The sequence below is a fragment of the Hypomesus nipponensis genome, chromosome 20 (genome assembly GCF_054491055.1).
Source record: "Hypomesus nipponensis isolate SF chromosome 20, ASM5449105v1, whole genome shotgun sequence".
NCBI lineage: Eukaryota > Metazoa > Chordata > Actinopteri > Osmeriformes > Osmeridae > Hypomesus > Hypomesus nipponensis.
The window spans coordinates 1490808-1502500 of record NC_140380.1 but is presented as its reverse complement, the minus strand read 5'-3'; the positions used below and the strand labels follow the sequence as shown (position 1 = coordinate 1502500).

The 11693-nt window shown below is 46.8% G+C and overlaps 24 non-coding genes and 15 pseudogenes across 24 annotated transcripts; all 39 read right to left on the bottom strand.

Moving 5' to 3' along the window:
* Positions 1 to 48: 48 nt before the first annotated feature.
* Positions 49 to 167, bottom strand: LOC146243091 (5S ribosomal RNA). The gene has a single exon (XR_014737619.1). It is a non-coding gene; the product is annotated as a 5S ribosomal RNA (ribosomal RNA).
* Positions 168 to 361: 194 nt separating this feature from the next.
* On the bottom strand, positions 362 to 480 carry LOC146243090 (5S ribosomal RNA). Its single transcript, XR_014737920.1, has one exon. It is a non-coding gene; the product is annotated as a 5S ribosomal RNA (ribosomal RNA).
* Positions 481 to 650: 170 nt separating this feature from the next.
* Positions 651 to 769, bottom strand: LOC146243089 (5S ribosomal RNA). The gene has a single exon (XR_014737618.1). It is a non-coding gene; the product is annotated as a 5S ribosomal RNA (ribosomal RNA).
* Positions 770 to 943: 174 nt separating this feature from the next.
* Positions 944 to 1062, bottom strand: LOC146243088 (5S ribosomal RNA). The gene has a single exon (XR_014737617.1). It is a non-coding gene; the product is annotated as a 5S ribosomal RNA (ribosomal RNA).
* A 178-nt stretch (positions 1063 to 1240) lies between these two features.
* On the bottom strand, positions 1241 to 1359 carry LOC146243087 (5S ribosomal RNA). Its single transcript, XR_014737616.1, has one exon. It is a non-coding gene; the product is annotated as a 5S ribosomal RNA (ribosomal RNA).
* Positions 1360 to 1571: 212 nt separating this feature from the next.
* Positions 1572 to 1690, bottom strand: LOC146243086 (5S ribosomal RNA). Its single transcript, XR_014737613.1, has one exon. It is a non-coding gene; the product is annotated as a 5S ribosomal RNA (ribosomal RNA).
* Positions 1691 to 1864: 174 nt separating this feature from the next.
* Positions 1865 to 1983, bottom strand: LOC146243085 (5S ribosomal RNA). Its single transcript, XR_014737612.1, has one exon. It is a non-coding gene; the product is annotated as a 5S ribosomal RNA (ribosomal RNA).
* A 178-nt stretch (positions 1984 to 2161) lies between these two features.
* LOC146243084 (5S ribosomal RNA) lies at positions 2162 to 2280 on the bottom strand. Its single transcript, XR_014737611.1, has one exon. It is a non-coding gene; the product is annotated as a 5S ribosomal RNA (ribosomal RNA).
* Positions 2281 to 2476: 196 nt separating this feature from the next.
* On the bottom strand, positions 2477 to 2595 carry LOC146243083 (5S ribosomal RNA; annotated as a pseudogene).
* A 216-nt stretch (positions 2596 to 2811) lies between these two features.
* Positions 2812 to 2930, bottom strand: LOC146243082 (5S ribosomal RNA; annotated as a pseudogene).
* A 172-nt stretch (positions 2931 to 3102) lies between these two features.
* Positions 3103 to 3221, bottom strand: LOC146243081 (5S ribosomal RNA). The gene has a single exon (XR_014737610.1). It is a non-coding gene; the product is annotated as a 5S ribosomal RNA (ribosomal RNA).
* Positions 3222 to 3391: 170 nt separating this feature from the next.
* On the bottom strand, positions 3392 to 3510 carry LOC146243080 (5S ribosomal RNA). Its single transcript, XR_014737609.1, has one exon. It is a non-coding gene; the product is annotated as a 5S ribosomal RNA (ribosomal RNA).
* Positions 3511 to 3692: 182 nt separating this feature from the next.
* Positions 3693 to 3811, bottom strand: LOC146243079 (5S ribosomal RNA; annotated as a pseudogene).
* A 182-nt stretch (positions 3812 to 3993) lies between these two features.
* LOC146243078 (5S ribosomal RNA) lies at positions 3994 to 4112 on the bottom strand. The gene has a single exon (XR_014737907.1). It is a non-coding gene; the product is annotated as a 5S ribosomal RNA (ribosomal RNA).
* Positions 4113 to 4288: 176 nt separating this feature from the next.
* Positions 4289 to 4407, bottom strand: LOC146243077 (5S ribosomal RNA). The gene has a single exon (XR_014737608.1). It is a non-coding gene; the product is annotated as a 5S ribosomal RNA (ribosomal RNA).
* A 182-nt stretch (positions 4408 to 4589) lies between these two features.
* LOC146243076 (5S ribosomal RNA) lies at positions 4590 to 4708 on the bottom strand. The gene has a single exon (XR_014737607.1). It is a non-coding gene; the product is annotated as a 5S ribosomal RNA (ribosomal RNA).
* A 172-nt stretch (positions 4709 to 4880) lies between these two features.
* Positions 4881 to 4999, bottom strand: LOC146243075 (5S ribosomal RNA; annotated as a pseudogene).
* A 174-nt stretch (positions 5000 to 5173) lies between these two features.
* On the bottom strand, positions 5174 to 5291 carry LOC146243074 (5S ribosomal RNA; annotated as a pseudogene).
* A 180-nt stretch (positions 5292 to 5471) lies between these two features.
* LOC146243073 (5S ribosomal RNA) lies at positions 5472 to 5590 on the bottom strand. The gene has a single exon (XR_014737606.1). It is a non-coding gene; the product is annotated as a 5S ribosomal RNA (ribosomal RNA).
* A 178-nt stretch (positions 5591 to 5768) lies between these two features.
* Positions 5769 to 5887, bottom strand: LOC146243072 (5S ribosomal RNA; annotated as a pseudogene).
* Positions 5888 to 6069: 182 nt separating this feature from the next.
* LOC146243071 (5S ribosomal RNA) lies at positions 6070 to 6188 on the bottom strand. The gene has a single exon (XR_014737605.1). It is a non-coding gene; the product is annotated as a 5S ribosomal RNA (ribosomal RNA).
* Positions 6189 to 6372: 184 nt separating this feature from the next.
* On the bottom strand, positions 6373 to 6491 carry LOC146243070 (5S ribosomal RNA; annotated as a pseudogene).
* A 174-nt stretch (positions 6492 to 6665) lies between these two features.
* On the bottom strand, positions 6666 to 6783 carry LOC146243069 (5S ribosomal RNA; annotated as a pseudogene).
* Positions 6784 to 6957: 174 nt separating this feature from the next.
* On the bottom strand, positions 6958 to 7076 carry LOC146243068 (5S ribosomal RNA). Its single transcript, XR_014737604.1, has one exon. It is a non-coding gene; the product is annotated as a 5S ribosomal RNA (ribosomal RNA).
* Positions 7077 to 7254: 178 nt separating this feature from the next.
* On the bottom strand, positions 7255 to 7373 carry LOC146243067 (5S ribosomal RNA). Its single transcript, XR_014737601.1, has one exon. It is a non-coding gene; the product is annotated as a 5S ribosomal RNA (ribosomal RNA).
* Positions 7374 to 7559: 186 nt separating this feature from the next.
* LOC146243066 (5S ribosomal RNA) lies at positions 7560 to 7678 on the bottom strand (annotated as a pseudogene).
* A 174-nt stretch (positions 7679 to 7852) lies between these two features.
* On the bottom strand, positions 7853 to 7971 carry LOC146243065 (5S ribosomal RNA). Its single transcript, XR_014737600.1, has one exon. It is a non-coding gene; the product is annotated as a 5S ribosomal RNA (ribosomal RNA).
* Positions 7972 to 8249: 278 nt separating this feature from the next.
* LOC146243064 (5S ribosomal RNA) lies at positions 8250 to 8368 on the bottom strand. Its single transcript, XR_014737599.1, has one exon. It is a non-coding gene; the product is annotated as a 5S ribosomal RNA (ribosomal RNA).
* A 182-nt stretch (positions 8369 to 8550) lies between these two features.
* LOC146243063 (5S ribosomal RNA) lies at positions 8551 to 8669 on the bottom strand (annotated as a pseudogene).
* Positions 8670 to 8843: 174 nt separating this feature from the next.
* Positions 8844 to 8962, bottom strand: LOC146243062 (5S ribosomal RNA). The gene has a single exon (XR_014737598.1). It is a non-coding gene; the product is annotated as a 5S ribosomal RNA (ribosomal RNA).
* Positions 8963 to 9140: 178 nt separating this feature from the next.
* On the bottom strand, positions 9141 to 9259 carry LOC146243061 (5S ribosomal RNA; annotated as a pseudogene).
* Positions 9260 to 9439: 180 nt separating this feature from the next.
* Positions 9440 to 9557, bottom strand: LOC146243060 (5S ribosomal RNA; annotated as a pseudogene).
* Positions 9558 to 9729: 172 nt separating this feature from the next.
* Positions 9730 to 9848, bottom strand: LOC146243059 (5S ribosomal RNA; annotated as a pseudogene).
* A 178-nt stretch (positions 9849 to 10026) lies between these two features.
* Positions 10027 to 10145, bottom strand: LOC146243058 (5S ribosomal RNA). The gene has a single exon (XR_014739458.1). It is a non-coding gene; the product is annotated as a 5S ribosomal RNA (ribosomal RNA).
* A 174-nt stretch (positions 10146 to 10319) lies between these two features.
* On the bottom strand, positions 10320 to 10438 carry LOC146243057 (5S ribosomal RNA). The gene has a single exon (XR_014737597.1). It is a non-coding gene; the product is annotated as a 5S ribosomal RNA (ribosomal RNA).
* A 178-nt stretch (positions 10439 to 10616) lies between these two features.
* LOC146243056 (5S ribosomal RNA) lies at positions 10617 to 10735 on the bottom strand. The gene has a single exon (XR_014738667.1). It is a non-coding gene; the product is annotated as a 5S ribosomal RNA (ribosomal RNA).
* Positions 10736 to 10903: 168 nt separating this feature from the next.
* Positions 10904 to 11022, bottom strand: LOC146243055 (5S ribosomal RNA; annotated as a pseudogene).
* A 174-nt stretch (positions 11023 to 11196) lies between these two features.
* LOC146243054 (5S ribosomal RNA) lies at positions 11197 to 11315 on the bottom strand. Its single transcript, XR_014737596.1, has one exon. It is a non-coding gene; the product is annotated as a 5S ribosomal RNA (ribosomal RNA).
* A 178-nt stretch (positions 11316 to 11493) lies between these two features.
* LOC146243053 (5S ribosomal RNA) lies at positions 11494 to 11612 on the bottom strand (annotated as a pseudogene).
* Between the last annotated feature and the right edge of the window lie 81 nt (positions 11613 to 11693).

The window sequence follows — 11693 nt, the reverse complement described above, 5'->3', positions numbered from 1 at the left end:
TACTTGTGCATATTGCAAGATGTCAGTTTCTAAGTGAATGAGCAAAAGAGCATACAGCACCTGGTATTCCCAGGCGGTCTCCCATCCAAGTACTAACCAGGCCCGACCCTGCTTAGCTTCCGAGATCAGACGAGATCGGGCGTTGCCAGGCTGGTATGGCCGTACGAAATAAGTTGACAACCATAGGCTACTTATCCATATACAGATTTAGCAATTGACAATGCAAGGTAGTCTCTCTCTCTCTCTCTCTCTCTCTCTCTCTCTCTCTCTCGTGTCAAAATGAAAACAGCTTCCAGCCCCTTTCATGAAGGACTACTTGTGCATATTGCAAGATTTCAGTTTCTAAGTGAATGAGCAAAAGAGCATACAGCACCTGGTATTCCCAGGCGGTCTCCCATCCAAGTACTAACCAGGCCCAACCCTGCTTAGCTTCCGAGATCAGACGAGATCGGGCGTTGCCAGGCTGGTATGGCCGTACGAAATAAGTTGACAACCATAGGCTACTTATCCATATACAGATTTAGCAATTGACAATGCAAGGTGGTCTCTCTCTCTCTCTCTCCCTCTCGTGTCAAAATGAAAACAGCTTCCAGCCCCTTTCATGAAGGACTACTTGTGCATATTGCAAGATTTCAGTTTCTAAGTGAATGAGCATACAGCACCTGGTATTCCCAGGCGGTCTCCCATCCAAGTACTAACCAGGCCCGACCCTGCTTAGCTTCCGAGATCAGACGAGATCGGGCGTTGCCAGGCTGGTATGGCCGTACGAAATAAGTTGACAACCATAGGCTACTTATCCATATACAGATTTAGCAATTGACAATGCAAGGTGGTCTCTCTCTCTCTCTCTCTCGTGTCAAAATGAAAACAGCTTCCAGCCCCTTTCATGAAGGACTACTTGTGCATATTGCTAGATTTCAGTTTCTAAGTGAATGAGCAAAAGAGCATACAGCACCTGGTATTCCCAGGCGGTCTCCCATCCAAGTACTAACCAGGCCCGACCCTGCTTAGCTTCCGAGATCAGACGAGATCGGGCGTTGCCAGGCTGGTATGGCCGTACGAAATAAGTTGACAACCATAGGCTACTTATCCATATACAGATTTAGCAATTGACAATGCAAGGTGGTCTCTCTCTCTCTCTCTCTCTCTCGTGTCAAAATGAAAACAGCTTCCAGCCCCTTTCATGAAGGACTACTTGTGCATATTGCAAGATTTCAGTTTCTAAGTGAATGAGCAAAAGAGCATACAGCACCTGGTATTCCCAGGCGGTCTCCCATCCAAGTACTAACCAGGCCCGACCCTGCTTAGCTTCCGAGATCAGACGAGATCGGGCGTTGCCAGGCTGGTATGGCCGTACGAAATAAGTTGACAACCATAGGCTACTTATCCATATACAGATTTAGCAATTGACAATGCAAGGTAGTCTCTCTCTCTCTCTCTCTCTCTCTCTCTCTCTCTCTCTCTCTCTCTCTCTCTCTCTCGTGTCAAAATGAAAACAGCTTCCAGCCCCTTTCATGAAGGACTACTTGTGCATATTGCAAGATTTCAGTTTCTAAGTGAATGAGCAAAAGAGCATACAGCACCTGGTATTCCCAGGCGGTCTCCCATCCAAGTACTAACCAGGCCCGACCCTGCTTAGCTTCCGAGATCAGACGAGATCGGGCGTTGCCAGGCTGGTATGGCCGTACGAAATAAGTTGACAACCATAGGCTACTTATCCATATACAGATTTAGCAATTGACAATGCAAGGTGGTCTCTCTCTCTCTCTCTCTCGTGTCAAAATGAAAACAGCTTCCAGCCCCTTTCATGAAGGACTACTTGTGCATATTGCAAGATTTCAGTTTCTAAGTGAATGAGCAAAAGAGCATACAGCACCTGGTATTCCCAGGCGGTCTCCCATCCAAGTACTAACCAGGCCCGACCCTGCTTAGCTTCCGAGATCAGACGAGATCGGGCGTTGCCAGGCTGGTATGGCCGTACGAAATAAGTTGACAACCATAGGCTACTTATCCATATACAGATTTAGCAATTGACAATGCAAGGTGGTCTCTCTCTCTCTCTCTCTCTCTCGTGTCAAAATGAAAACAGCTTCCAGCCCCTTTCATGAAGGACTACTTGTGCATATTGCAAGATTTCAGTTTCTAAGTGAATGAGCAAAAGAGCATACAGCACCTGGTATTCCCAGGCGGTCTCCCATCCAAGTACTAACCAGGCCCGACCCTGCTTAGCTTCCGAGATCAGACGAGATCGGGCGTTGCCAGGCTGGTATGGCCGTACGAAATAAGTTGACAACCATAGGCTACTTATCCATATACAGATTTAGCAATTGACAATGCAAGGTAGTCTCTCTCTCTCTCTCTCTCTCTCTCTCTCTCTCTCTCTCTCGTGTCAAAATGAAAACAGCTTCCAGCCCCTTTCATGAAGGACTACTTGTGCATATTGCAAGATTTCAGTTTCTAAGTGAATGAGCAAAAGAGCATACAGCACCTGGTATTCCCAGGCGGTCTCCCATCCAAGTACTAACCAGGCCCGACCCTGCTTAGCTTCCGAGATCAGACGAGATTGGGCGTTGCCAGGCTGGTATGGCCGTACGAAATAAGTTGACAACCATAGGCTACTTATCCATATACAGATTTAGCAATTGACAATGCAAGGTAGTCTCTCTCTCTCTCTCTCTCTCTCTCTCTCTCTCTCTCTCTCTCTCTCTCTCTCTCTCTCTCTCTCTCTCGTGTCAAAATGAAAACAGCTTCCAGCCCCTTTCATGAAGGACTACTTGTGCATATTGCAAGATTTCAGTTTCTAAGTGAATGAGCATACAGCACCTGGTATTCCCAGGCGGTCTCCCATCCAAGTACTAACCAGGCCCGACCATGCTTAGCTTCCGAGATCAGACGAGATCGGGCGTTGCCAGGCTGGTATAGCCGTACAAAATAAGTTGACAACCATAGGCTACTTATCCATATACAGATTTAGCAATTGACAATGCAAGGTGGTCTCTTTCTCTCTCTCTCGTGTCAAAATGAAAACAGCTTCCAGCCCCTTTCATGAAGGACTACTTGTGCATATTGCAAGATTTCAGTTTCTAAGTGAATGAGCAAAAGAGCATACAGCACCTGGTATTCCCAGGCGGTCTCCCATCCAAGTACTAACCAGGCCCGACCCTGCTTAGCTTCCGAGATCAGACGAGATCGGGCGTTGCCAGGCTGGTATGGCCGTACGAAATAAGTTGACAACCATAGGCTACTTATCCATATACAGATTTAGCAATTGACAATGCAAGGTGGTCTCTCTCTCTCTCTCGTGTCAAAATGAAAACAGCTTCCAGCCCCTTTCATGAAGGACTACTTGTGCATATTGCAAGATTTCAGTTTCTAAGTGAATGAGCAAAAGAGCATACAGCACCTGGTATTCCCAGGCGGTCTCCCATCCAAGTACTAACCAGGCCCGACCCTGCTTAGCTTCCGAGATCAGACGAGATCGGGCGTTGCCAGGCTGGTATGGCCGTACGAAATAAGTTGACAACCATAGGCTACTTATCCATATACAGATTTAGCAATTGACAATGCAAGGTAGTCTCTCTCTCTCTCTCTCTCTCTCTCTCGTGTCAAAATGAAAACAGCTTCCAGCCCCTTTCATGAAGGACTACTTGTGCATATTGCAAGATTTCAGTTTCTAAGTGAATGAGCAAAAGAGCATACAGCACCTGGTATTCCCAGGCGGTCTCCCATCCAAGTACTAACCAGGCCCGACCATGCTTAGCTTCCGAGATCAGACGAGATCGGGCGTTGCCAGGCTGGTATAGCCGTACAAAATAAGTTGACAACCATAGGCTACTTATCCATATACAGATTTAGCAATTGACAATGCAAGGTGGTCTCTCTCTCTCTCTCTCTCTCTCTCTCGTGTCAAAATGAAAACAGCTTCCAGCCCCTTTCATGAAGGACTACTTGTGCATATTGCAAGATTTCAGTTTCTAAGTGAATGAGCAAAAGAGCATACAGCACCTGGTATTCCCAGGCGGTCTCCCATCCAAGTACTAACCAGGCCCAACCCTGCTTAGCTTCCGAGATCAGACGAGATCGGGCGTTGCCAGGCTGGTATGGCCGTACGAAATAAGTTGACAACCATAGGCTACTTATCCATATACAGATTTAGCAATTGACAATGCAAGGTGGTCTCTCTCTCTCTCTCTCTCTCGTGTCAAAATGAAAACAGCTTCCAGCCCCTTTCATGAAGGACTACTTGTGCATATTGCAAGATGTCAGTTCCTAAGTGAATGAGCAAAAGAGCATACAGCACCTGGTATTCCCAGGCGGTCTCCCATCCAAGTACTAACCAGGCCCGACCCTGCTTAGCTTCCGAGATCAGACGAGATCGGGCGTTGCCAGGCTGGTATGGCCGTACGAAATAAGTTGACAACCATAGGCTACTTATCCATATACAGATTTAGCAATTGACAACGCAAGGTAGTCTCTCTCTCTCTCTCTCTCTCTCTCTCGTGTCAAAATGAAAACAGCTTCCAGCCCCTTTCATGAAGGACTACTTGTGCATATTGCAAGATTTCAGTTTCTAAGTGAATGAGCAAAAGAGCATACAGCACCTGGTATTCCCAGGCGGTCTCCCATCCAAGTACTAACCAGGCCCGACCCTGCTTAGCTTCCGAGATCAGACGAGATCGGGCGTTGCCAGGCTGGTATGGCCGTACGAAATAAGTTGACAACCATAGGCTACTTATCCATATACAGATTTAGCAATTGACAATGCAAGGTGGTCTCTCTCTCTCTCTTTCGTGTCAAAATGAAAACAGCTTCCAGCCCCTTTCATGAAGGACTACTTGTGCATATTGCAAGATTTCAGTTTCTAAGTGAATGAGCAAAAGAGCATACAGCACCTGGTATTCCCAGGCGGTCTCCCATCCAAGTACTAACCAGGCCCGACCATGCTTAGCTTCCGAGATCAGACGAGATCGGGCGTTGCCAGGCTGGTATAGCCGTACAAAATAAGTTGACAACCATAGGCTACTTATCCATATACAGATTTAGCAATTGACAATGCAAGGTGGTCTCTCTCTCTCTCTCTCTCGTGTCAAAATGAAAACAGCTTCCAGCCCCTTTCATGAAGGACTACTTGTGCATATTGCAAGATTTCAGTTTCTAAGTGAATGAGCAAAAGAGCATACAGCACCTGGTATTCCCAGGCGGTCTCCCATCCAAGTACTAACCAGGCCCGACCCTGCTTAGCTCCGAGATCAGACGAGATCGGGCGTTGCCAGGCTGGTATGGCCGTACGAAATAAGTTGACAACCATAGGCTACTTATCCATATACAGATTTAGCAATTGACAATGCAAGGTAGTCTCTCTCTCTCTCTCTCTCTCTCTCTCTCTCTCGTGTCAAAATGAAAACAGCTTCCAGCCCCTTTCATGAAGGACTACTTGTGCATATTGCAAGATTTCAGTTTCTAAGTGAATGAGCATACAGCACCTGGTATTCCCAGGCGGTCTCCCATCCAAGTACTAACCAGGCCCGACCCTGCTTAGCTTCCGAGATCAGACGAGATCGGGCGTTGCCAGGCTGGTATGGCCGTACGAAATAAGTTGACAACCATAGGCTACTTATCCATATACAGATTTAGCAATTGACAATGCAAGGTGGTCTCTCTCTCTCTCTCTCTCTCTCGTGTCAAAATGAAAACAGCTTCCAGCCCCTTTCATGAAGGACTACTTGTGCATATTGCAAGATTTCAGTTTCTAAGTGAATGAGCAAAAGAGCATACAGCACCTGGTATTCCCAGGCGGTCTCCCATCCAAGTACTAACCAGGCCCGACCATGCTTAGCTTCCGAGATCAGACGAGATCGGGCGTTGCCAGGCTGGTATAGCCGTACAAAATAAGTTGACAACCATAGGCTACTTATCCATATACAGATTTAGCAATTGACAATGCAAGGTGGTCTCTCTCTCTCTCTCTCTCTCTCTCTCTCTCTCTCGTGTCAAAATGAAAACAGCTTCCAGCCCCTTTCATGAAGGACTACTTGTGCATATTGCAAGATTTCAGTTTCTAAGTGAATGAGCATACAGCACCTGGTATTCCCAGGCGGTCTCCCATCCAAGTACTAACCAGGCCCGACCCTGCTTAGCTTCCGAGATCAGACGAGATCGGGCGTTGCCAGGCTGGTATGGCCGTACGAAATAAGTTGACAACCATAGGCTACTTATCCATATACAGATTTAGCAATTGACAATGCAAGGTGGTCTCTCTCTCTCTCTCTCTCTCTCTCTCTCGTGTCAAAATGAAAACAGCTTCCAGCCCCTTTCATGAAGGACTACTTGTGCATATTGCAAGATTTCAGTTTCTAAGTGAATGAGCAAAAGAGCATACAGCACCTGGTATTCCCAGGCGGTCTCCCATCCAAGTACTAACCAGGCCCGACCATGCTTAGCTTCCGAGATCAGACGAGATCGGGCGTTGCCAGGCTGGTATAGCCGTACAAAATAAGTTGACAACCATAGGCTACTTATCCATATACAGATTTAGCAATTGACAATGCAAGGTGGTCTCTCTCTCTCTCTCTCTCGTGTCAAAATGAAAACAGCTTCCAGCCCCTTTCATGAAGGACTACTTGTGCATATTGCAAGATTTCAGTTTCTAAGTGAATGAGCAAAAGAGCATACAGCACCTGGTATTCCCAGGCGGTCTCCCATCCAAGTACTAACCAGGCCCGACCCTGCTAAGCTCCGAGATCAGACGAGATCGGGCGTTGCCAGGCTGGTATGGCCGTACGAAATAAGTTGACAACCATAGGCTACTTATCCATATACAGATTTAGCAATTGACAATGCAAGGTGGTCTCTCTCTCTCTCTCTCTCGTGTCAAAATGAAAACAGCTTCCAGCCCCTTTCATGAAGGACTACTTGTGCATATTGCAAGATTTCAGTTTCTAAGTGAATGAGCAAAAGAGCATACAGCACCTGGTATTCCCAGGCGGTCTCCCATCCAAGTACTAACCAGGCCCGACCCTGCTTAGCTTCCGAGATCAGACGAGATCGGGCGTTGCCAGGCTGGTATGGCCGTACGAAATAAGTTGACAACCATAGGCTACTTATCCATATACAGATTTAGCAATTGACAATGCAAGGTGGTCTCTCTCTCTCTCTCTCTCTCTCGTGTCAAAATGAAAACAGCTTCCAGCCCCTTTCATGAAGGACTACTTGTGCATATTGCAAGATTTCAGTTTCTAAGTGAATGAGCAAAAGAGCATACAGCACCTGGTATTCCCAGGCGGTCTCCCATCCAAGTACTAACCAGGCCCGACCCTGCTTAGCTTCCGAGATCAGACGAGATCGGGCGTTGCCAGGCTGGTATGGCCGTACGAAATAAGTTGACAACCATAGGCTACTTATCCATATACAGATTTAGCAATTGACAATGCAAGGTAGTCTCTCTCTCTCTCTCTCTCTCTCTCTCTCTCGTGTCAAAATGAAAACAGCTTCCAGCCCCTTTCATGAAGGACTACTTGTGCATATTGCAAGATTTCAGTTTCTAAGTGAATGAGCAAAAGAGCATACAGCACCTGGTATTCCCAGGCGGTCTCCCATCCAAGTACTAACCAGGCCCGACCATGCTTAGCTTCCGAGATCAGACGAGATCGGGCGTTGCCAGGCTGGTATAGCCGTACAAAATAAGTTGACAACCATAGGCTACTTATCCATATACAGATTTAGCAATTGACAATGCAAAGTGGTCTCTCTCTCTCTCTCTCTCGTGTCAAAATGAAAACAGCTTCCAGCCCCTTTCATGAAGGACTACTTGTGCATATTGCAAGATTTCAGTTTCTAAGTGAATGAGCAAAAGAGCATACAGCACCTGGTATTCCCAGGCGGTCTCCCATCCAAGTACTAACCAGGCCCGACCCTGCTTAGCTTCCGAGATCAGACGAGATCGGGCGTTGCCAGGCTGGTATGGCCGTACGAAATAAGTTGACAACCATAGGCTACTTATCCATATACAGATTTAGCAATTGACAATGCAAGGTAGTCTCTCTCTCTCTCTCTCTCTCTCTCTCTCTCTCTCTCTCTCTCTCTCTCTCTCTCTCTCTCTCTCTCTCTCTCTCTCTCTCTCTCTCTCTCTCTCTCTCTCTCTCTCTCTCTCTCTCTCTCTCGTGTCAAAATGAAAACAGCTTCCAGCCCCTTTCATGAAGGACTACTTGTGCATATTGCAAGATTTCAGTTTCTAAGTGAATGAGCAAAAGAGCATACAGCACCTGGTATTCCCAGGCGGTCTCCCATCCAAGTACTAACCAGGCCCGACCCTGCTTAGCTTCCGAGATCAGACGAGATCGGGCGTTGCCAGGCTGGTATGGCCGTACGAAATAAGTTGACAACCATAGGCTACTTATCCATATACAGATTTAGCAATTGACAATGCAAGGTGGTCTCTCTCTCTCTCTCTCTCTCTCTCTCGTGTCAAAATGAAAACAGCTTCCAGCCCCTTTCATGAAGGACTACTTGTGCATATTGCAAGATTTCAGTTTCTAAGTGAATGAGCAAAAGAGCATACAGCACCTGGTATTCCCAGGCGGTCTCCCATCCAAGTACTAACCAGGCCCGACCATGCTTAGCTTCCGAGATCAGACGAGATCGGGCGTTGCCAGGCTGGTATAGCCGTACAAAATAAGTTGACAACCATAGGCTACTTATCCATATACAGATTTAGCAATTGACAATGCAAGGTGGTCTCTCTCTCTCTCTCTCTCGTGTCAAAATGAAAACAGCTTCCAGCCCCTTTCATGAAGGACTACTTGTGCATATTGCAAGATTTCAGTTTCTAAGTGAATGAGCAAAAGAGCATACAGCACCTGGTATTCCCAGGCGGTCTCCCATCCAAGTACTAACCAGGCCCGACCCTGCTTAGCTTCCGAGATCAGACGAGATCGGGCGTTGCCAGGCTGGTATGGCCGTACGAAATAAGTTGACAACCATAGGCTACTTATCCATATACAGATTTAGCAATTGACAATGCAAGGTGGTCTCTCTCTCTCTCTCTCTCTCTCGTGTCAAAATGAAAACAGCTTCCAGCCCCTTTCATGAAGGACTACTTGTGCATATTGCAAGATTTCAGTTTCTAAGTGAATGAGCAAAAGAGCATACAGCACCTGGTATTCCCAGGCGGTCTCCCATCCAAGTACTAACCAGGCCCGACCATGCTTAGCTTCCGAGATCAGACGAGATCGGGCGTTGCCAGGCTGGTATAGCCGTACAAAATAAGTTGACAACCATAGGCTACTTATCCATATACAGATTTAGCAATTGACAATGCAAGGTGGTCTCTCTCTCTCTCTCTCTCTCTCTCGTGTCAAAATGAAAACAGCTTCCAGCCCCTTTCATGAAGGACTACTTGTGCATATTGCAAGATTTCAGTTTCTAAGTGAATGAGCAAAAGAGCATACAGCACCTGGTATTCCCAGGCGGTCTCCCATCCAAGTACTAACCAGGCCCGACCCTGCTTAGCTCCGAGATCAGACGAGATCGGGCGTTGCCAGGCTGGTATGGCCGTACGAAATAAGTTGACAACCATAGGCTACTTATCCATATACAGATTTAGCAATTGACAATGCAAGGTGGTCTCTCTCTCTCTCTCTCGTGTCAAAATGAAAACAGCTTCCAGCCCCTTTCATGAAGGACTACTTGTGCATATTGCAAGATTTCAGTTTCTAAGTGAATGAGCAAAAGAGCATACAGCACCTGGTATTCCCAGGCGGTCTCCCATCCAAGTACTAACCAGGCCCGACCATGCTTAGCTTCCGAGATCAGACGAGATCGGGCGTTGCCAGGCTGGTATAGCCGTACAAAATAAGTTGACAACCATAGGCTACTTATCCATATACAGATTTAGCAATTGACAATGCAAGGTGGTCTCTTTCTCTCTCTCTCTCTCTCGTGTCAAAATGAAAACAGCTTCCAGCCCCTTTCATGAAGGACTACTTGTGCATATTGCAAGATTTCAGTTTCTAAGTGAATGAGCAAAAGAGCATACAGCACCTGGTATTCCCAGGCGGTCTCCCATCCAAGTACTAACCAGGCCCGACCCTGCTTAGCTTCCGAGATCAGACGAGATCGGGCGTTGCCAGGCTGGTATGGCCATACGAAATAAGTTGACAACCATAGGCTACTTATCCATATACAGATTTAGCAATTGACAATGCAAGGTGGTCTCTCTCTCTCTCTCTCTCGTGTCAAAATGAAAACAGCTTCCAGCCCCTTTCATGAAGGACTACTTGTGCATATTGCAAGATTTCAGTTTCTAAGTGAATGAGCAAAAGAGCATACAGCACCTGGTATTCCCAGGCGGTCTCCCATCCAAGTACTAACCAGGCCCGACCCTGCTTAGCTTCCGAGATCAGACGAGATCGGGCGTTGCCAGGCTGGTATGGCCGTACGAAATAAGTTGACAACCATAGGCTACTTATCCATATACAGATTTAGCAATTGACAATGCAAGGTAGTCTCTCTCTCTCTCTCTCTCTCTCGTGTCAAAATGAAAACAGCTTCCAGCCCCTTTCATGAAGGACTACTTGTGCATATTGCAAGATTTCAGTTTCTAAGTGAATGAGCAAAAGAGCATACAGCACCTGGTATTCCCAGGCGGTCTCCCATCCAACTACTAACCAGGCCCGACCCTGCTTAGCTTCCGAGATCAGACGAGATCGGGTGTTGCCAGGCTGGTATGGCCGTACGAAATAAGTTGACAACCATAGGCTACTTATCCATATACAGATTTAGCAATTGACAATGCAAGGTGGTCTCTCTCTCTCTCGTGTCAAAATGAAAACAGCTTCCAGCCCCTTTCATGAAGGACTACTTGTGCATATTGCAAGATTTCAGTTTCTAAGTGAATGAGCAAAAGAGCATACAGCACCTGGTATTCCCAGGCGGTCTCCCATCCAAGTACTAACCAGGCCCGACCATGCTTAGCTTCCGAGATCAGACGAGATCGGGCGTTGCCAGGCTGGTATAGCCGTACAAAATAAGTTGACAACCATAGGCTACTTATCCATATACAGATTTAGCAATTGACAATGCAAGGTGGTCTCTCTCTCTCTCTCTCTCGTGTCAAAATGAAAACAGCTTCCAGCCCCTTTCATGAAGGACTACTTGTGCATATTGCAAGATTTCAGTTTCTAAGTGAATGAGCAAAAGAGCATACAGCACCTGGTATTCCCAGGCGGTCTCCCATCCAAGTACTAACCAGGCCCGACCCTGCTTAGCTTCCGAGATCAGACGAGATCGGGCGTTGCCAGGCTGGTATGGCCGTACGAAATAAGTTGACAACCATAGGCTACTTATCCATATACAGATTTAGCAATTGACAATGCAAGGTGGTCTCTCTCTCTCTCTCTCTCTCTCGTGTCAAAATGAAAACAGCTTCCAGCCCCTTTCATGAAGGACTACTTGTGCATATTGCAAGATTTCAGTTTCTAAGTGAATGAGCAAAAGAGCATACAGCACCTGGTATTCCCAGGCGGTCTCCCATCCAAGTACTAACCAGGCCCGACCATGCTTAGCTTCCGAGATCAGACGAGATCGGGCGTTGCCAGGCTGGTATAGCCGTACAAAATAAGTTGACAACCATAGGCTACTTATCCATATACAGATTTAGCAATTGACAATGCAAGGTGGTCTCTCTCTCTCTCTCT